The 21,399-nt window shown below is 49.1% G+C and overlaps 1 protein-coding gene across 3 annotated transcripts in view; it reads right to left on the reverse strand.

Annotated features, from left to right (window-relative positions):
* Positions 1-20,376, reverse strand: part of nfasca (neurofascin homolog (chicken) a) — a 98,461-nt gene extending 78,085 nt beyond the window's left edge. For 2 of the 3 annotated variants that reach the window (XM_035387897.1, XM_035387896.1), the window contains exon 1: positions 20,041-20,376. The gene's annotated coding sequence lies outside the window, so the exon portion shown is untranslated. The remainder of the gene's footprint in view (positions 1-20,040) is intronic. The other variant, XM_035387914.1, reaches the window with a different exon arrangement.
* Between the last annotated feature and the right edge of the window lie 1,023 nt (positions 20,377-21,399).

Below are 21,399 nucleotides of genomic sequence, written 5' to 3' on the forward strand. Positions count from 1 at the left end.
ACGGGGCGACAGAGGCAGCAGCTGAGGCCGGAGTCACGGGGGACGAGCGCGCCGCGCGGTAAACAGGCCTAACCACGCTCACACAACGGTTGCCAGGCGACGAGGCCGTCCCCGCAGTCTCTGGCTCTACCCCCCCCCGGAACTGCTGAAACGATAACGGCTAAGGCTAACGGCCGAGAGAGTACAGCGCTCCCAATCCGCTATCAGCCAGCTCTGCGTGTGTAACCAGCGCACAGGACAGAGAGATGGAGAACACGTCCGTCCGAGCTTCAGAACCGGATGAAAAAAAAAAATGTAGCTTTTCCCAAGAAAAAAACAAAAAACAAAAAAAAATGTTGACAACTTCAAACGCTGGATTGACAGATCGCTGCTGTCAAAACCCAGATCATTACCACGTACGTCTTCGGTGGCGAGGGATCAATGAGTGAGGAACGCGGGGAAAAGTAAAATTGGAAGTAATCACTTTACATCATCACAAATGGCTCTTCTGGGCCTGAATGTAATTAGGCCCGAAGATTCATCACAGAGAGGTCACTTACGCCCCAGTGGTGCCAGAAAGGGTTGCACTGCGGCCCGGCCTCACGCAGGCAGGTTAACAAAGTGTGCAGAAGTGACAGCCACTGTTTTTAGAAGCGACCGCGCTCAGACTCACCGCGTACCCCCTGACCCACTCGTCCCAGGCAAAAGCCCGGTCAACAGGAGGTGATGTCGTTTATTCGGTTAATTGTCCGTCGGACAGGGGGGCGGGGCCCAGGGGGGCCAGCGGACAATGTCGGAGGGTCTTCACCAGCCCCCCCCCCCCACCCCCGCACGCGTTGACCCCCCCACTCCTGGGGAACAATGGGAGGCAGCTGGACGCCAGGGGCACGGGGTAGCCCTGCGTGCGCGCAGCTACAAGCCGAACTAGCCATCTGCAGTACGGGCCTCTCAAAGCCCTGCAGACGATCAATAAGGGAACAGCTGAAGAGAAGTGAAATTCATCACTCTCTCGTATAACATTTTACTTCAATATGCATCATTTACATTTACTTAAAAAAAAAGAAACAGTCAGGTTTGCGTAGTGGTAAAGTGGTTCTCACGAGTTATTTAGAATAGGCTAAATAAAGTTTATTCAGCTGTTTTTGTTTTTCTATTCATGTGCGGTTTGCACTTAAAATGAATGATTTACCAATTTAAATAGTTACCATACTGCAGTTCCCATACCCTACGGTGTGTGCCTTAAAATATTTCTTCAAATTTAAATGAAGGCATTGATTTATGAATACTACATACTCAAGTACACAGAATATAAACTTAAACAGGCGTATATTCATTAAAGAACAAATGGTGCACAGCACCTTGGTATGCTCTGATAATAAATCTAATACTGGTTTCTAGATTCTAGTATTTGGAGAGAAAAAAAAAGTTTCCCTGACTCATGTCTGTCTGTCTGTGTGACAGCTGTCAGGTAAGTACTGACTCTGTGACCGCCGTCGAGTCACTGAGGTCACTAGTCTGCAATCAGTAATGGCGGCTCTCAAGCGAGTGTGTGTGTCTGTGTGAGTGTGTGTGTGTGTGTGTGTGTGTCTGTGTGTGTGTGTTTGTGCGTGCGTGTGTGTGTGTGTATGTATGTATGTATGTGTGTGTGTGTGTGTGTGTGTATGTGTGTATGTGTGTGAGTATGTATGCGTGTGTATGTATGTATGTGTGTGTGTGTGTGTGTGTGTGTGTATGTGTGTGAGTATGTATGCGTGTGTGTGTGTGTGTGAGTATGTGTGTGTGTGTGTGTGTTTTCTCTACAGGACGGGGGCTATAAAGGTATGCATACTACAGGCACGTGAGACTTCATCATTAAAGTCCTTTAAAGGAGCCGGGTAAACCCTAGATCTCTCTACTCCCGGACCCGGGAACTGTCTTCAGTGGCACACAAATGCGACACAACAGAGGCTACAGAGACAGAGGAGGAGGAGGAAGAACAGGAGGTGGTGGTGGTGATGATGATGATGAAGGAGGCTGGTGAACACTTACAGCTGGGTTTGTCTGCGAGCCAACGGGACACAGACGGCCCCCATCCCCCCCACTGCCCCCCCCCTCTCCCCAACACCCCCAACGCCCCCACCCCTCCACGCCCCTCCCCCCTCGAAACACCTGCAGCCATGATCATTATCTCTGAAGGAGAAACGCCTGCACCACTGTTACGCTTATCTGATCTCATAACCAGGGAGAGAGGAGACCCTGCTAATGATGCTTCCAGTAGGGCAGACAGATACACACACAGTGTGTATGTGTGCATGTATCTATGTATATATCCATCCATGGGCACCAATATATCAAATAATAAAAAGACAGGCTAATTGGTTTACTTCATCGTAATGAAAACCTGAAAATCGGAAATGGAAACTGAAACGAAATGAGGCCTATGCCCCCAGGAGAGCCGTTGCCAGGCGCCGCGTGACCTTCCCGCTCTCGGAAACACCCTCGGAACGCACGGGCGACGTTCGAAACCCGAAAACAAACACAATTCAGACACTTACGGGACACCCAGCGCTGTTCCCTGAACCGTTTCGGTTTCCTTGAAACTCAACGCACTCAGTGTTTATCCAAGTGCACCACGGTAAAAGGTCAGGGCTAGTGTTTTAATCGTGAAGCAAAGGCTCTTACACGGATGACTTATTACACTGCTGATAGCAAATGGTCGTATGCCACATAAATGTATTTATTTAGCGCACAGCCACCAGCAACGTTTTACATTACATTACATTACATTACATTCATTTGGCAGACGCTTTTATCCAAATCGACATACAAGAAGTGCATTTTCATGATCGTAGACAACTGCTGAACACGGGTTCAGTAAGGTACAGTTACTTATTTTGTACAGCTATTACTAGCCGAGAACAATGAACACTATCCTGGTCTAACATCTGCAAAGCCAAACTAGGCAGAAGATTAAGCTAGAGTATTAGGACAAATACAATTTACCAAGAAGTGCAGGGATGGGGCAACATGTAACAAGTGACAGGAAAAAGGGTTTTTTTTTTTAAAATATATATATATACACAGCATGGTGGTGGTTATTCTAGGTATAGTCTGAAGAGATGAGTCTTCAGGCCACGGCGGAAGATGGATAGGGAGGGGGAGGTTCGGAGAGGGACGGGGAGTTCGTTCCACCACTGGGGAGCTAGGGTGGAGAAGCTCTGTGATCCCTTTGGGCGGGTGGGAGGGGTTACAAGACGCCCTGCTGCTGCAGAGCGGAGTGGTCGAGCAGGCACATAGAATTGAGTCATGTCCTGCAAGTAGATGGGGGCTGTCTTGTTGGCGGCAGTGTAGGCAAGGGTCAGGGCTTTGAATCGGATCCTGGCAGCGACCGGTAGCCAGTGAAGTGATCGCAGCAGAGGAGTGACGTGGGAGAATTTGGGGAGGTTGTAGATGAGCCGGGCAGCGGCATTTTGAATCATCTGTAGTGGCTGTATGGCACAAGCTGGCAGGTTTGCAAGGAGAGAGTTGCAGTAATCAAGGCGAGAGGTCACCGTAGCCTGGACGAGCAGCTGGGTGGAGTGCGTCGTCAGGTATGGTCGAATCCTCCTGATGTTGTATAGGAGGAATCTGCAGGACCTTGATGTTGCCTTGATGTGCTCCTTGAGGTCCAGTTGGTCATCCAGGACTACCCCCAAGCTCTTGGCAGAGTGAGAGGCAGTCACTGTGGTGCCATCAACCGTGATTGAGAGTTCACGAAGCAAGGAGGTCTTGTACGGGAAGAAGAGCAGCTCAGTTTTGTTGAGGTTGACCTTCAGATGGTGGCTGGCCATCCAGGTGGAGATGTCAGCCAGGCAGGAAGAGATCTTATCATTGACCAGTGTGGCCGAGGGGGGGAAAGAAAAGAAGAGTTGTGTGTCATCTGCATAACAATGATAGGAAAAACCATGTGAATTAATGACTGAACCAAGAGATCTGGTGTATAAGGAGAACAGCAGAGGACCCAGTACAGATCCCTGCGGCACTCCCGTAACGTTTCAGAATTAGCCTCCGTGAAACGCAATGAAAAGGCGACGGATTGAAGACAGTCACGGTGCAAGTTAGGAGCTGAATTAGTGCACCGTTTGAAAATAAAGCACATTGGGATTCTCAACTTCAGAAAAAAATAGAAAAGCTAAAAATCACTTGCGTATGTCGGTGGAGGTTTGGTTGTCTTAGCTCCCACCAGGTGCGCAAGTGTGGACATGCCTCTGATGTACCGCTCTCGCGTAAGTAGGCACGTCACAAGTCCACCAACCTCGATTAGAACTCTACATCACCATTTCAATGGGGCCGTCAGTAGATCCCTTACACAGGGAGGGCAGTTATGCAGGGGTTTACTGAACATTTATTTATTATTATTTTTTAAATGTCTGGAATATTATACGCCGTGAAGCACAGTGGGATTACCGCTACCATCGAGGTCGCTCTTCCCTTCGCCCCGGGGGGCAAGTTTTGGGTTACGGACGTGCTAATCGGCTATGGCTCGCTGAGACACTGGCCAATTAAGCAAAGCAGTCAGTTATTCAGCGGTAATTAAATAAGATGCGTGTGTGTGTGTGTGTGTGTGTGTTTTTGTTCGTGTGTGTGTGTGTCTGTGTGTGTGTGTGTGTGCGTGTGTGTGTATGTCTGTCTGTCTGTCTGTCTGTGTGTGTATGTGTGTGTGTGTGTGTGTGTCTGTCTGTCTGTCTGTCTGTGTATGTATGTGTGCGTGTGCGTGTTTGTGTGTGTATGTGTGCGTGTGTGCGTGTGTGTGCGTGTGTGTGTACGTGTGTGTGTGTGTGTGTGTGTGTGTGTATGTCTGTCTGTGTGTGTGTGTGTGTGTGTGTCTGTGTGTGTATGTGTGTATGTGTGTGGGGAACAGACTGGCTGACTCTGATGGAACCAGGTCAGTGTGTGTGTCTGTGAGCGCTGAGGTAGTCTGCCGACCTACATGCATCAAACCACAGCGCTGGAGGGCCGGAGGGCCGCTACTATTTTTAGATAAATAGAATTTCACTGGCAAGAAAAAAAGTGGGCGGTAAACAGAATAAAAACGGTAGAGACCGGAGCACTGCGGTCAGTCCACTGTGTGCAAGTTTTCCGATCACAATCAATGGCAGATGCCCAGAGCCATATGCTGTTACCACACTCCCACCAGACCTGTCCTTTTACTGCCAAAAATGTTTTTATGACCGAAACAAATTCTAATCTTCACTCCCCCCAGCCCCCCCCACCCACAAACTTCTCCCCCACCCCCCCCTTCCACCCCCCACCCTTTTGAATCTTTGAATTGCAAACAAAACAGACACCGTGTTCGCAATTCACGCCATTTCTCTTCCGAATCCAGTTATTTCTGCAATGAAGACGTACCGTAACAGTTCCGTTCCTCAGTAGGGCCTCGAAATCTGAGCAATTCCAAAATGAGATCGATGGAGCCGCCGCGGCCCAATCGCGACCGCGCGTGGGCCAAATGGCCCATGTCAATCATCTAGCCCCGCCCATACATCTCACAGGAGAGCTCATCTTCCCCGTCATGAAACCTTCGTCCCGAGGTCATCACGGGGACCGAGCGATCGGTCAGCCTTAACGCGGCGCACTGTCCTCTGAACGCCGAACCCTGGCATTTCGCTCCGACCTGCTACGGTTCATTAATCCATAATCGCAAGGAGACGCGTTCCCATGTTTATATCGACTCCCCTCTCCTCCCCCATACCATCCCCCTCCTCCTCCCCCCCCTCCAAAACAGGCCGGGGTGTGTGGACCAATCGGATCGGGACGCTGATGAGCTCCAGACCTTGACTTTCGGGGGGGGGTTCAGGCAGGCGTGACCTTTGCGAGACGTGAACTTTTACAGCTCACTCGCGTCACAGATGAAACACGGCCTTGTCCTTTACCGGGCCCGGTTACCCTGACAAATGGGCCTGGTCATACCTTCGCCACTCAGGAAAGCCAATTAGAGCCAGCGGTCAGCCATCAGCAAGCATGATGCAGGCCAGACGCAAATTAGCTTCACAGGGAAGGGGCTCGCGTGTCAATCCTTACTATTCATCAGCGTCCAGTGCCATCCAATCACACTGCTCAGTGATCCGCGCTAATTAAACAAATTAAACTGGTTATAATAACATGTGCAGTGAAAGGCTGTGACTTCATCAACAGGGAGCTCTGCAAACTGCCATAAAGTTCGGAAGACGTTTACTGTGTGATGGGCACGGGGAGCAGATGCTGGCCTACTTACTTAGTCACACATGGCACACACGCATGCACACACACAAACACGCGAACGCACATGCATCCACGCACACGTACACACGCACGCACGCACATGCATCCACGCACACGTACACACGCGCGCGCACACACACACAAACACGCGAACGCACATGCATCCACGCACACGTACACACACGCAAACGCACATGCATCCACGCACACGTACACACACACACACGCACGCAGATGCACATGCACCCACGCACACGCAGACACATACACACGTGCACACGCACACTCGTGCACACATTCATGCACACACACACACACACACACGTACACACGCGCGCACACACGCACACACACACACGCACACACAGTTCAAGGGGAAGTCTCTCTGGCCTTTTATGTCTTAACGAACGGCGCGTCAGCAGCAGATGAAACGCACATTTTCAGGCGCCGCCAGCTTCTAATTAAAATCCTCCCGCGGTTCATTCCTTCAGTTCTGCGAAAGCAAACAGGTGTAGCGCAGGCCTTAATGACGTCTGCGCACGGTGAACACCTCCACGTTCCTCTCAGACGCAACCTAATCAAATTCCAGAAATGCCGAGCGGGTTTTCAGCCACGGGACGGGGGGCGACTACTACCCCTGGGGCGAATGCTAGCGCCCTAGCCCCCCGGAGCCCGAGGACGCTTACGGGCAGCGCGGACGCACGCCGGTTTTATTTGACCGCCGTTTCGTTTTTCCCCGCCCCGCATCTGTGACAGACGCTTTTTACGATCGCCCCGGGCATCTGGCCCGTCTGTGAAGCAGCAGCTTCCGTCTCCTTCACAGCAGACGCGCGGCGGAAGAGCCGCGGCACTTCGGTTTCACAGGGAGAGACGTGAACCGCACGTCCAGCAGGGGGGAGGGGATCGCAGCGTCCCACTCGAATCCCAATTTAAGAGATATAAAAAGCCCATTCAATTTTTTTTGATTTAATACGAGTCCATTTCCGTAGGCCTGAACGGGCAAAGGGTGCACGCTTCCAACCCCCAAGGGCGTCATTCATGGGGGGGGGGAGAAGAACATCCCCCCTGCCCACCCGCCCAATGACATGACGTGATGATGAGAATATAGGCTATATTTTCTTATAATAAAGATGGGGGTTTCAAGTTGTGATTGGGATACACTGATCAATAGCCTGAAGTATTCCCCTCCCCTTGGAATTTACCAGTAATGTTCATTTCACAGCACAGTTCTTTTAAAACATTTCTTGAGGGGAGGAGGGCGGTGGCACGTTCCCAGACCCCCCGTAGAGGGCAGCAGATCTTGGGGTCTCTGCGTTTCTTAACTAGACTTACGCCCTTAGCGTCGCCTCTGCCTTTCGCTGACTGAAATTTCGGGCTGTGTCCGAAACAACACACTCGCAGGTCATATTAATGGTCGGCCCAAATCTTACTCAATCTCCTTGTCCAATCAGTCCATTCTAGTCTTCCCTCATTCGCTCCTTCATTCCCAATTTCAATTCCGCTCCCCTGGCTTCCGCATACAGGCGAACTCCTCGCGGTGTCCGAGAAAAATAATTTAAAAAAAGAATCGAAACCCTTCGACATCTTGCCACGAGTCACACCTCCTCCGACACAATCCACACAAAGCGTCACCTCCCCCATCTCCTTAATTCGGCAGGAAGAAAAAACAAACCAAAAAAAATCAAACTTAATCAAAGGGGACAATCTGTGTTTTGTCATGGGCTTACCAATCACTACCCCCCCCCCCCCCCGATTTTTATATATTAACCCCGCCCCCCTCTTCATTTTCTCCTCTTTTGCCCCACTTTTGGAAACAATGGCGACAGGGAGGGGGGACGGCCCCTGGGGGCGGGACGGGGCAAGTTTAAATATCAAAGGCCACAATGGACACCCCCGGAGCTGCCCTTTCACCAAACCTCCATTGTCCATCTGCCGGCGAAAAAGCGTGGAAGGGGGCATGTGGGGCGGGGGGGGGGGGGGAGTATTGGGGGGGTACACCACAGCGGCTAACTGTGGTGTAGCGGAGTGTAGCTGCTGCCAGACGCAGTCTCTCTCTCTCTCTCTCTCTCTCCGGGGCCTTCACTTTATCATTGTAATGAGGCGCTGCTGCCGGGCCTTACACCCAGTCAGCTGTGCAGCACCAGCGTGCGCTCGCTCTCTCTCTCTCTTTCCCTCTCCCTCTCTCTCTCCCCTTTTTCTTTCCTCTGTCTCTCTCTCTCCCTCACTCTCTCTCTCTCGGTCTCCCACTCTCTCTCTCTTTCTCTCTATTTCTATCTCTCTCTGTCTCTCCCTCTGTCTCTCCCTCTCGCTCTCTCTCTCTCCCTGTGTCTCGCTCGCTCACTCTCTCGCTCTCTCACTCTCTCTAGCTCTCTCTTTCTGTCTCTCTCTCCTCTTCATTTTTCTTTCTGTGTTATTTCTGCTAAGATGATAAGCATCCATTGTCCGCTTAGTGACAGGACAGATGTGGACTGGGGGAGGAAAGAAAAAAAAAAGAAGAAATAAAAAATAACTGAAGACCAAATGAGGACGGCGTGGGACGTCGGACGCGTGGGGAGGTACAAAGAGATACGTGATTTTTTTATTTTTTTTGTGTGTTTACAATGGCCTGCGGTGTTATGAAAAGCATAAGAGGATAAGGAAATAAAACAGAGGAGGAAGACATGCTACGTTTCTGTGCCTTTTTTTCCTCTATTGTGGAAACGGACGACAGGAAAGAGGAACATCTCTAAACCAGGCTTCCCTCGTTTTGCAATTACAGTCTAAACCCATAGAAATTAACTCCCAGGAAAAAAACCAGACCAGAATACGCAACCTCTTTGTTCTCCAGCCATTTTGTATTAATATACAGCACATACGTGCTTCACATGCAGGTCTCCTGATAATATCAGTTATTACAAACCAGAACCCACACAATGTATTCCAGAACTGCACCACCCCCCCCCCATCCTCCGCTGTCCCCCAGTGAGAAATAACGCAGTTCTGTCAAAACTCATTTTCTCCCCAAGCGGAGACCCATTTTGGACAAGGGGTCAGACTCCTCGGTGTCCACTGCCATCTTCTGCCCCCAGGGTAGGATAAATAGAACCAGGCACAGAATTACCACCCCCCCCTCTCCTCCATCAAAGAATAATACATCATATCAGGTGACGTCTGTGTCACTAATTTTGTCACGGTGATATCGATCCCCGATAGTCGGTCACACACACAAACACACATGTGCACGCACACACGCACACACACACACACACACACACACACACACACACACACACACACTCGTAATCAATGAGAGGAGAACAGAATGACCATGCGGTTAGCAGGCTAGCAGGAAATGCTTTATGACTTTTGGTAAATGGTAAATGGACTGCATTTATATAGCGCTTTTATCCAAAGCGCTTTACAATTGATGCCTCTCATACACCAGAGCAGCTAGGGGTCAGGTGTCTTGCTCAGGGACACTTCGACACGCCCAGAGCGGGGATCGAACCGGCAACCCTCCGACTGCCAGACAGCCGCTCTTACCTCCTGAGCTATGTCGCCCCCCACTTTTTATTTATTTATTTTTGTAAACGCAGAGCCGTCAGGATTGGCTTCCCCCCCATTGGAACGCCACGCCTGTGAGCCTGAAGCAGAGCGTGCCCAGACTTTTGGGGGTCAGAGGTCACCTCATCGGAAGGGGCGACGCGGAAGCGGTTACGAAGCTTGCGCTTCCGGAGGGCGGTCGCTCGGGGAAACCAGCCGTGCCCAATCGCGTGCCGCGGAGGGGCCGAGAGTATGCAGGCTTTCGTTCCAGCCAATCGCCTCCTCGCTGATTTCACTAATTAACACGCCTTCATCCAGAGAGGAGGGAGCTCATTAGTGAAGTCAGCGGGCGCAGCGATGGGTTGGAATGAAAACCTTCACACTCTCGGTCCTCCATGGCACACGGTCGGGCACCACTTGGGTAAAACTGGCACGAGACCCACAGAATTGGAGCAGATCAACCCTACGACAGGGACTGGGGTTGGGGAGGTCGGGGGTGGGGGGGGGTGGGGGGTTTCCCGCTGCCTACGTGTCACCGCACCAGCTCCACGTGTCCCTGACAGCCCCGACCGACAGACACACACCTGGACTCTTCGGTCTACCTGAGGGAACACACAGGGGGGCCTGGGTAACACTGGGAAGCCAACAATGCGGCGATGCATGGGAACCCGAGCCGCCGCACCCGACAAAGGCCACGCCGCGGACTCCCCCGCGGTTAACAAAAAGGCTCACACATCAAACGGGGGCTCGCCAAAACCGCCGAAAAAACCGCGCGAATAACGAACCGGCGGGACAGGCCGCTTCAAGGGCCCCGCCCCCTTTCCACCGCCACCACCCCGAAGGGCGTCAGGCACATTCACCAGCCTCACAAAGGGCACCTAAACACACCTGTTCTCTCTCTCTGGTTCAAAACCACCGCTGCAACGTCGAGTTTTCGACATCACCACGTCACAAGAGAGAACTCGATTAACCTTTATTATTATTATTGTTATTAAATATAAGCAGTAGTAGCTGTAGTAATAGTAGTAATAGTAGTACGACTTTCAGCTGTAATTCAGGGGAGATTTACTTTAATAGAAGAAACCACAGTGTTCTTTTAGCTCCATTATTACTGGAGCGATTCACTATTATTTAGCCTACTTCTTTACTAGCTCATACTTTACATCGCATTAGAACCCTGGTTTTCCAAAAATCGGTCAACGCTTCAATGCACTGAACCTCCATTCCATAAAATAAGAGAAAGACACAGAGGTTGCTTCTCTTTAATTGGCTCTATATAGCCTACCACCAGGAGAACAGAGGCCAACCAAATCCCAACCATTTAGCATACATTTCTCCAGAGAAGGTACCACCTAATTTAACCTGCAACCCTTCAAAGTCCGCTTGTTTTACTACACACTGCGCTCAGTTACACAAAAATAACTGAATGTCTGCATTCATTTCATTTCTCAGCACTAAATGGAAATAGGGGATCTAAAGTAGTGGTTCCCAACATGTTCCTGAAGATCTACAGTCCTGTAGGTTTTCACTTGAATTCTATCAAAGCACACTTTATTCAACAGCTAGTGTCAGGTGTGCCAAATTAGGGTTGGAGTGAAAATTGACAGGACGGTAGATCTCCAGGAACAGGGTTGGGAGCCACTGATCTGAAGGATCAAAACAACTTGAACACTAAAGAAAACACCCACCGACATGTCCGGTAAACCTGACCAAATAGAGACCAAATGTCTCACCACAGGAGACTATTGCCTGCCTTTCCCCAGCAGATAGGTGTTCATTTCAAGCCCCATTACTGCGATGAGTAAATCCAGATACTGCCAGAACAGCTACAGCCCAACTGTACCTTAAACCCAGCCTCAATTTAACCCTTTTCCCCCCCCAAAGTCCCCAAAAATGAACACAAATCCCATCCCTAAATCGAACCATTAACCCAACCATGACCGTGTATTTACTGGGGCGGCAGTGCAGTGTAATGGTCAGGGTACAGGGCCTAATCGTGGTTTTGATTCAGTGCTGGGGCACTGTCAGTGTACCCCTTGAGCAAAGTACTTAACCCGAATTACTTCAGTAAGTATCCAGCTGAATAAATGGATTGTATGTAAAAATGTAATAAGCACGAGTCGCTCTGGATAAGAGCATCTGCTAAATGCAGAAATGTTCTCTAATGCAATATAACGTAATGTCATTGCACTAATTATAAAATGATGAGTAAATGCACATTAATGGTACACCACTGCCTTGCTATTAAACAGTGCAAAACAAATGAACTGCACAAAGACTTGTGCCCACACACTCATTGCACTCACCACCCAATTCATAAAAAAATCAGAATTTTTAACTTTAATTTGTCATATATTTGTCTGTTTTAAACTATCACAATATCTCCTCAACAAATCCTCATTCTTAAAACAGGGATACAGTCGGGGAGCCCTAAGCCCCTCCCACAGCGTTCACAGAACACGGTGTGCCATCTGGACCCTCTATGACATCACAATGAGAAAATGCCAATCAATTCTGGTGGACCTGGATCTAAAGTTTAAATGGATTCAGTGAGATGACTTCACTCATTGGAAGCAAAAGGTCAACATAATGTCAAAGTCGAGACGGCATATTGCCATCTAACGCAATCTAATCACAATTTATGCTAAGGTCCAAAATGTAATTTTCTGTCTGAGGGCACAAGCAACGGTTATTCAAGAAGACCAGATAGCCATTTCTTTTTATTAGTTTTAGAGGAAGAAGTTACTGTGGCCAGACAACAGGCACAAAACGATTAGCATCATAGATGTCTTGCCCATCAAAACAGAAAACTTCCAAAATGCACATTCTAAATGCAACAAATAAATTCTGGTTAGGATCCACAGTGGTGGATAGCATAGCAAAAGAATAGCAAAAAGCAGTAGCCGTCCACCCAAGAGAAGTAGCAATTTACAATTTTTATTTATTGATCTCAAAACATTTGTCTTTAAATAAAAGGAAATTAATTTAGATAACTTACATTCTATTACAGCATATTTTTTTAAAGGCAAAGATAAAAAATATGACAGATGTTATTTTCTCATAACTAACAAATAATGTAATCTTATTAGTTTTTTTTATCTCCATGAACTAACACTCAAGTCATTCTCCACTTGTGTGATCACTTTTATGAAGATAACTCAGTAACTATTAATTTTCTGATGGACATGATGTTGTGTTATACCAGTATACACTGTGGATTGCATAGATTGGCATAACAGCTTTATGGCAGTCAGCAAATCAATAGTTACTTATTTACAGGTTTCTTAGTTTCCAAATCTAAGCCTGAAATAGAAGAAGGGGAAATGCTGCCCATTATGAAAATGTGGGTATATAAGTACCCCTGTAAAGACACACGTGGATATACAGGTACCCCTGTAAAGACAAGCCCAAGCCAGTCTCCCCACATCCTAAGCCAGAGATACTCTAATCTGACCAGTAGTGCTTGTCTGGTTTTCTTTTCTACTGCACCTAATAGGTCATTGATTAATGCTCCTGACTGAACAGAGACTGAACTGGTGTCCCAGGTATAAATCACTGGTGATCAGAGAGGAAGAATGAAAACCATGTGTGTGTGTGTGTATGTGTGTGTGCGTGTGCATGTGCTTATGTGAGCGTGTGTGTGCTTATGTGTGTGTGTGTTTGCGTGTGTGTGTGTGCACGTGTGTGTGTGTATGTATGTGTGTGTGCTCGTGTGTGTGTGTGCCCCTGTGAGTGTGTGAGTGTGTGCGCGTGTATGTGTGCATGTGTGTGTATGTGTGTGTGTGTGTGCGTGTGTGTGCATGTGTGTGTGTGTGCGCGTGCGTGCATGTATGTGTGTGTGTGCGTGTATGTGTGTGTATGTATGTATGCGTGCGTGCGTGTGTGTGTGTATGTGTGTGTGTGTGTGTGCGTGTGTGTATATGTATGTATGCATGCGTGTGCATGTGTATGTGTGTGTATGAGTGTGATAAAACACACACAAAGCAGACCTGCAGCGCTCTAATGAAGGCAGGAGAGGCAGCAGAAGCGCGGGGGACTCGCACTCAGAAATCTCCAAACCGGCTTCAGGTGCTCTCAGGTGCTCTCAGGTGGCCCAGGTGTGAGAGTGGAGGCCCAAACGAGCCTCACAGACACAACGCCGTACCTGCTCCCAACAGACGGCCCGCCGCGCTCACCGCCTGGCAGCACGATGCCGTCCTGATTCCATCACTTTCATTTCTGTTGACCGAAGCTTAACTGCTTTTGTCAGAACTGAGCTTTCAAACGGTGGATCCATGAGATAGTGACAAAAAAAAGAGAGAGAGAGAAAGAAAAACAAACAAACAAAAAACAAAACAAAACAAAACCTCCATACATACATGCATCCACTGCGGGGGCACATACAGTGATCGCCTTTGAAGCAGCAGATGAAAAACATGGCCGCCGGTTTAAAAAAAAAAAAAAAAGCCGAAATGGAACCATTGTCCTCCGTCCCTTCATGCGCGAATGAAAGCCAGAGGACGCACAAACGCGGAAGATCAAAGGGCCGGGAAGAGGAGTGTGTCGCTAAAGTACACTCCAGTGTGACTGCGGTGGAGCCTTTGTGATCCACAAAGGAAACTTCTGACATGTTCGCATCAATGCGGGAATTGTTCCACTCGCGACGTCTAACCATCGAGACTCGGGGCGGCCGTTCGACCCACGGGATAAAGTTGCTCTTCGTCAATATTTGTTCAGTCAAAGCAGTGGGAACATGGCTCAATCTGGGAATTGATGGGATAAGCAGGCCTACGCGATTACCGCGATTCCTCTTTCCATGTCATGTAAGTGACACTTAAACTACATGACTTACAGGGACTTCTTTAGGAGTGACATTGCCTCATGTAAAATGAGAAAACATTTCTTTATGTTTTCTTTTATTGACTTTTTATTGAGCTCAGGCTTCTGGTTAAGATTCATTTTCAGGGCAGGGGATTGTGATGTCAGCTTGTCTGTAGCTTGAGGGCCCTGGCATGAGTCTCACACACACACTGCAGCATCCGCATCCATCCATCTCTGATCACTGATCAGGGGGTCAGCAGGAAGTTTCCAGGTTTGGACCGCTTCCAGCAGTCTTCGTGGAACGCTGCGCCCCCTGGGGGCCACGAGCGGAACTGCCCGGTCTGGTTCTGGTTGGAGGTAGAACCCTCAGAGCCAGGGAGTGGCTCTGCTCAGTCAAACAGCCCCCCCCACCCCCCCCCCCCATCAAAGTACGTCTGGCTCCGTGGAGCCAAGCCAAAAAATATATAATTCTGCACCTCTTCCGGGAATGCAGTTATATCCATAAAAATAGAATTTGGAGCTGGATAAAAAAATTTTAAAAACGAGCACAGCAGGACATTTCAGAAGAACAAGGGCCTGATTTGAGAGAAAGAGAGAGAGAGAGAGAGAGAGAGAGAGAGAGAGAGACAGACAGACAGTGAGAGAGGGAATGGGGAAATATTGCATGGAACGACTGGTTCTGTGAATGGAGGAAAAGGAGGAGGTGAGTTGCCCTACTTTCTCCGCACACAATTGATCATGTTGGTGAGGCTGCGCAGTGTGAGGAACCCAGAGTCCGGAGTACAACTGGCACCCAAACCGCGAGACGAGCATGCACGCTACTCCAAACATATGTCCAACCGTCCAGCCATCGACCCAGTCAAAACATACAAGACATGCCCTCTACTGACAACGCCTCCATGAAGCATCCATACAAAATCAAGCGGGTCATATTGAATATAAATACACACACATGCACGCACGCACGCACGCACGCACGCACGCACGCACGCACGCACGCACGCACGCGCACGCACACACACACACACACACACACACACACACATATATATATAGCTTCCAGCTTTTCATCTCATGCCAAGTGGACAAGGGGAAATAAATAGCAGGGTTTTATAATGCGATTTTAATTAAAGTCCCACTGTGCCCCACGACGGGGCGACCCAACACCACCCTGGCACCGCTGCGGTTCCCCCCACCCAGCGACCGGGCCGACTGACGAGGTGCCAAGGACGAAGACCCCTCATAAACCAGCCATATGGCCCGCGACTCTGAGCGGGGCAGGGACACGGGGCAGCTGAAATGGGGCAGAGACACGGGGCAGAGACATGGGGCAGAGACACGGGGCAGAGACACAGGGCAGAGACATGGTGCAGAGACACGGGGCAGCTGAAACGGGGCAGAGACATGGGGCAGAGACACGGGGCAGCTGAAATGGGGCAGAGACACGGGGCAGAGACATGGGGCAGAGACACGGGGCAGAGACACAGGGCAGAGACATGGTGCAGAGACACGGGGCAGAGACATGGTGCAGAGACACGGGGCAGCTGAAACGGGGCAGAGACATGGGGCAGAGACACGGGGCAGAGACACAGGGCAGAGACATGGTGCAGAGACACGGGGCAGAGACATGGTGCAGAGACACGGGGCAGAGACATGGGGCAGAGACATGGGGCAGAGACACGGGGCAGCTGAAACGGGGCAGAGACACGGGGCAGAGACACGGGGCAGAGACATGGGGCAGCTGAAACGGGGCAGAGACACGGGGCAGAGACACGGGGCAGAGACATGGGGCAGAGACATGGTGCAGAGACACGGGGCAGAGACACGGGGCAGAGACACGGGGCAGAGACACGGGGCAGAGACATGGGGCAGCTGAAACGGGGCAGAGACACGGGGCAGAGACACGGGGCAGAGACATGGGGCAGAGACATGGTGCAGAGACACGGGGCAGAGACACGGGGCAGAGACACGGGGCAGAGACATGGTGCAGAGACACGGGGCAGAGACATGGTGCAGAGACACGGGGCAGAGACATGGTGCAGAGACACGGGGCAGCTGCAAACGGACGCTGACATGCTGAAGGGCTGTGTGGGGCATAGAAGTGACCCTTTACATTGCAGTACAACACACACACTCACACACATAAACATACTCACGCACACGCATGTATAAACACACACACACTCACACACATAAACACACTCATGCACACGCATGTATAAACACACACACACACACACTCACGCACACGCATGCATAAACACACACACACATAAACACACTCACGCACACGCATGTATAAACACACACACACACACACACACACACTCACGCACATGCATGTATAAACACACACACTCACACACACATAAACACACTCACGCACGCGCATGTATAAACACACACACTCACACACACACATAAACACACTCACGCACACGCATGTATAAACACACACACATATAAACACACACACACACACACACACACAGACACTCACGCACATAAACACATGCACACACACACACAAGGGTCCACAGTATTCACAACACCGCTGGTCTTCTTGAGCACATTCTCAAACGACAAGAGTACAGTAACTAAAAGTAAAGACTAACAGCAAAAAGTAACTAAAAGGAAGAAACAAAAAAAAAAAAAACTTGCAGAGAAGCAGGGTGCTTTTAAGCCCCAGGTACTGGCCAGTATGTGGTGTGTGACAGACAGAAACGAAGCTACTTCTTCAGACACCCGCGACCTGGGTTTTAGCAGAGCCAGGCACACCTCGCCACACCACATGCTTACTGCTTCATCCGACACAAAACTATGATTCAAAGATAACTACCGATATCTAGACGGGACTTCTGCAGTATGACATGCCTGAAACTACGACTGGCTGCTCTGTGTGCTCTGCCACATCTCTGGAAACCGTGTATGCAGGTACGTTTCCCCCTAGTTTCCACCCGGGTAAAGGACAAGCAAGCAAGGTTTCCAGAGGAAGACAAAGCTGTCAGTTTAGGAATGGCTGAGACCGAACACCTATGATCCAATTACACCGCACAGAAAAGCAGGTGCGCACGGGACCGTGCGAACGCGAAAACAAGGAGCGCGACACAAAGGGCGTATGACGTGCCATCGTCTCTGCCGACCAATCGCGGGGCCTCACCGAGGTCACATGTTCTCCGAACATCATTTTAGGCCTGCCATCTTTAATTCATGGAGCAATGCACTTCTTTTTTTTTTAGGGGGGGGGGGGGGTGCTGACATAGAAAAGAATGAAGGAGATGACAAGGGTTCTAACCAGGCTACCGCTCTACACCACGGTCAATAATTCAAAATGGAAAAATAATGTCTCTGTGGATCCTACTTCAGAAGTGCAGATGATATTGCACAACCAGAAGCTGCTGAGAGATGAGGCACTTATCCTAACACAACACAACGAGTCTACTTAGCAGTGAAAGAGTTCATAGTAATTAGTAAGTTCTTAGGATCTTAGTACGTTCGATATGAAAGACTTATGACCACAAAGAAACTGAAAAAAATGGATTTACAGCCTACATATCCATTCCGTGCTAGAAATATTAAAGTGATGCGAAAGAGAAAAGATACAGGCTTGCTACTTAAAGATGCCGTAAATGAACTTTTAGACAGCTCCTCCACTGGCAAAGTAAGTCATGTCACCTATATAAAAGAGTCCCATCAACATTGGTCAAAACGGGAGACCCTTAATACCACTTCTGTAGCAATGATGAGCTTGTGACCTACTTAGCTTGAAAAGGAACCGTGTTCAATTAAATCTCTTCACCCTTTAGAATAGGGATTTTGCATATATTAGAATCTGTGCTACAGACATGGAACTGTGAGTGCCAGGAAGTTATGTGTGTGTGTGTGTGTGTGTGTGTGTGTGCGTGTGTGTGTGTGTGTGTGCGTGTGTGTGTGTGCATAGACTCCCAGCCCTTCCATATCTCCCTCATTTCACTGGAACCCGGGGACAGCTGCAGGCTCATCCAGCTGTGCTCCAGCTCCAGTGTACAAAGCTGGCAGCCCCCCCCCCCCCCCCCCGACCCATCTCCCCGTCTCTGTGGCACAGCAGCAACACCTCACCATGAGCCAGCGTCCATGTGCGAGAACGGCACGAGTGCAATGCTCCGGCACGAGGATGCGCCGTTTTAACACTGCCACGGGTCACACGCAACCGCTTACTCATCGCTTATTATCAATCGCAGCGTGCTGTGCTGCAGTTTAAACGCCAGGTTTAAACCCCCAGACCACAGAACTGCATTACAACGAGAACACAACTACGCTTATTTCACAGATTTTGATAACTATTCCAGTTGCAATATAGCTATGTGGTCAGCTATACAGTATGCAGCAATTGACCCTCCAGTTTGTTTGTTTATTTGTTTATTTACTTATTTATTGGAAAGCATGAGCAAGGATCTTACGTCAAAACGTGCGAGATTCCTGATAAACATTGCTAAAGCAGTATAAAACGCTCAACCCGCTACTTTCAACGGGAACAGTCGAGGAAACGCAAAATATGTCACTCGGGGCAGGGAATTACAGTGACAGTGCAGTTATACGTCCATGACGCGAAAGTGGCACAGTGTTTTGCTCCTGGCTCTAGGCTACTGCATTGGCCTACCCCACCACCACATCCTAAGTAGCCTGTGCTGCCAGTATTAACTTGGAGGACGCCGGAAGGTTTGGGAAATGACCCGGGGCCTTATAATGCATTCCCTCTAACACATGCACGAGTACATATTTATTATAGCCTACATGCCGTTTACACACACCGATGACATCGCAGAAATCCTAATCTCACATCTGCGCTTTGGAATACCTGGAACAGTTATATCATAGTGTATCATCTAGCAACACTAGGCAATTTAACCTTACGAAAAGACGTTCACTCATTAGGCCGGATGAAATGTCACAAATAAACAACCCGAATTATTTAATTCGTCATCCGACCACAACAGTCCAAGTACTTCACAAACCGAACCGGGTTTTTAAAAAATAATTTCTGGTCCAGCACACCGTTTCCCACCGATGAAAACCTGCAGCTACCGGCCTCAAAACACGATCTGTAAACCTTGCACATTGCAAATGAAAATGCACGTTTCGTCATTTTGCAGATCATAGCGGTTATTAAAGTTTGTTAACGTATATATCCACATATCCGCCCGCTGTAGGCCAAACACACAATATAATGCATCCTCTTAAAATCTGGCCCTGCTTGTAATTTGCGCAGAGCAGCAAAATCGACACCGCATCATTCAGCGATGCGCAGAGGACCGGAGAGCGCGTGTCAGCAGCACCCGGTAACCGACGCGGCTTTTTAAAAAATAATACAATATATCTGGTGAATTTCCAGCTTCCCAGAATCATCTAATCACTAATGTCCAAGTGTACTTGCCTGCTTAATATTCGGACGCGCCGCGGACGGAGCCAGCAGCACCAGATGCTACGAGCAGGTAGCAGCTATTATTAGGCAAGCAGCTAAGATAACATCTCGCATCTTACCAGTTTTTGTCGTGGCTGTAAACTCCCACGCTTCGAGAACTGTATTCCTCCTGCTTAGCTCTATGTGTTAGAAAAACAAAAAACAAATTGCGCGTGTTTGTTTTTTTTCCTTTTAGTGCGGTGTAGCGCTCCCGTTGAATTCTGTCCTGCGCCTCTCTCTCTCTCGCTCTCCGCGCGAAGCCGCAGTCGCTTCCCTCAGCTGAGCGCGCACCCGGTACCCAAGCTCGCGCCTGTCCTCAGTCAGAGAACATGTGTGATTTGCTACAGGCGCGAGCTGTACAGGTGTTGTTAATTCGCGCGATAATGACAACCATCCTAAACCGTGTATTATCAAAATACATGCGGAACTGTAAGTGCATTATTAAATGCATTAATATTCATTGCAAATTTCCACGAATTAGCCAGATTTTTTTCCACAGTTACTCTTGATCTACCAATGGTCCCTTGCTGAATGTTGACTGACCACTACTTAATCAGAATACCTTCTAGAATTTGCAAGGAAACATTAACATTTGAGTACTTGCAGATTGCCTCACTGTGCAAGGAAGTTTGAAAGCTAGAAATAAAGAAACTGGGAAAAGGTAGCCAGTTTGGTGCATTTTTAATGTCGAAGAACGCAACTGCGCTACTGCACAGTGGCGCTGATAAGTAGAATCTTGAAAAAGTTGGCGTATTACAATGGCTGTGTCTGCTCCCGGGCTGGCACGGGTGTTCTAACATTCCCACAATGCCCCACTGTCATTGAAACAAAGTCTGCCTCAGACGGCGAGAGAAACTGCGTCTGTATTAGCGCTGAGACCACTTGCTGGACCAGCGCCTCTTGGGACGAATATTGGCTAAAGACAAGGGTGCGAGAACTTTATATCACTCCGTGTTTGGGCTGGAGCCAAAGACACAACACCAACAGCAACAGCAGCCATCGTTGAACACAGTTGAACCTTGCTGCCGGTCTGCCTGGATACAGGGTCTTACTCAATTATCAGGAACCAATGCTGAAATCTCCCCACTGTTTCCTTCACTCATATTTTTCATCTTTTTTGGCAGGGTGGGGGCAGGAGGGGGGGGGGGGGGGGTGGTTGGAGATTATCAGCCCTACCACCACCACCATGTTCCTGGGTTGTAAAGCTGGTCCACACAGATTATGTTGCTTCACAATGGGAGAGGCTCAGCAGTTTAATCTGGGAGAGCTTTGCCAGCTAGAGCTCAGTGACACCCCATTACTTCAGTATCTTTCAGAGGGCGAGGAAATTTCTTTTCCCCTCTTTGAATCTAGGCATTACGCCTACAGACAAATCTGCACGTGCAAAAAAAAAAAAAAAAAAATTAAAATCCGGATTAGTGAAATGAAGGCAGCGTATA

Source organism: Anguilla anguilla, chromosome 13, assembly GCF_013347855.1.
Source record: "Anguilla anguilla isolate fAngAng1 chromosome 13, fAngAng1.pri, whole genome shotgun sequence".
In the NCBI taxonomy this organism is placed as follows: domain Eukaryota; kingdom Metazoa; phylum Chordata; class Actinopteri; order Anguilliformes; family Anguillidae; genus Anguilla; species Anguilla anguilla.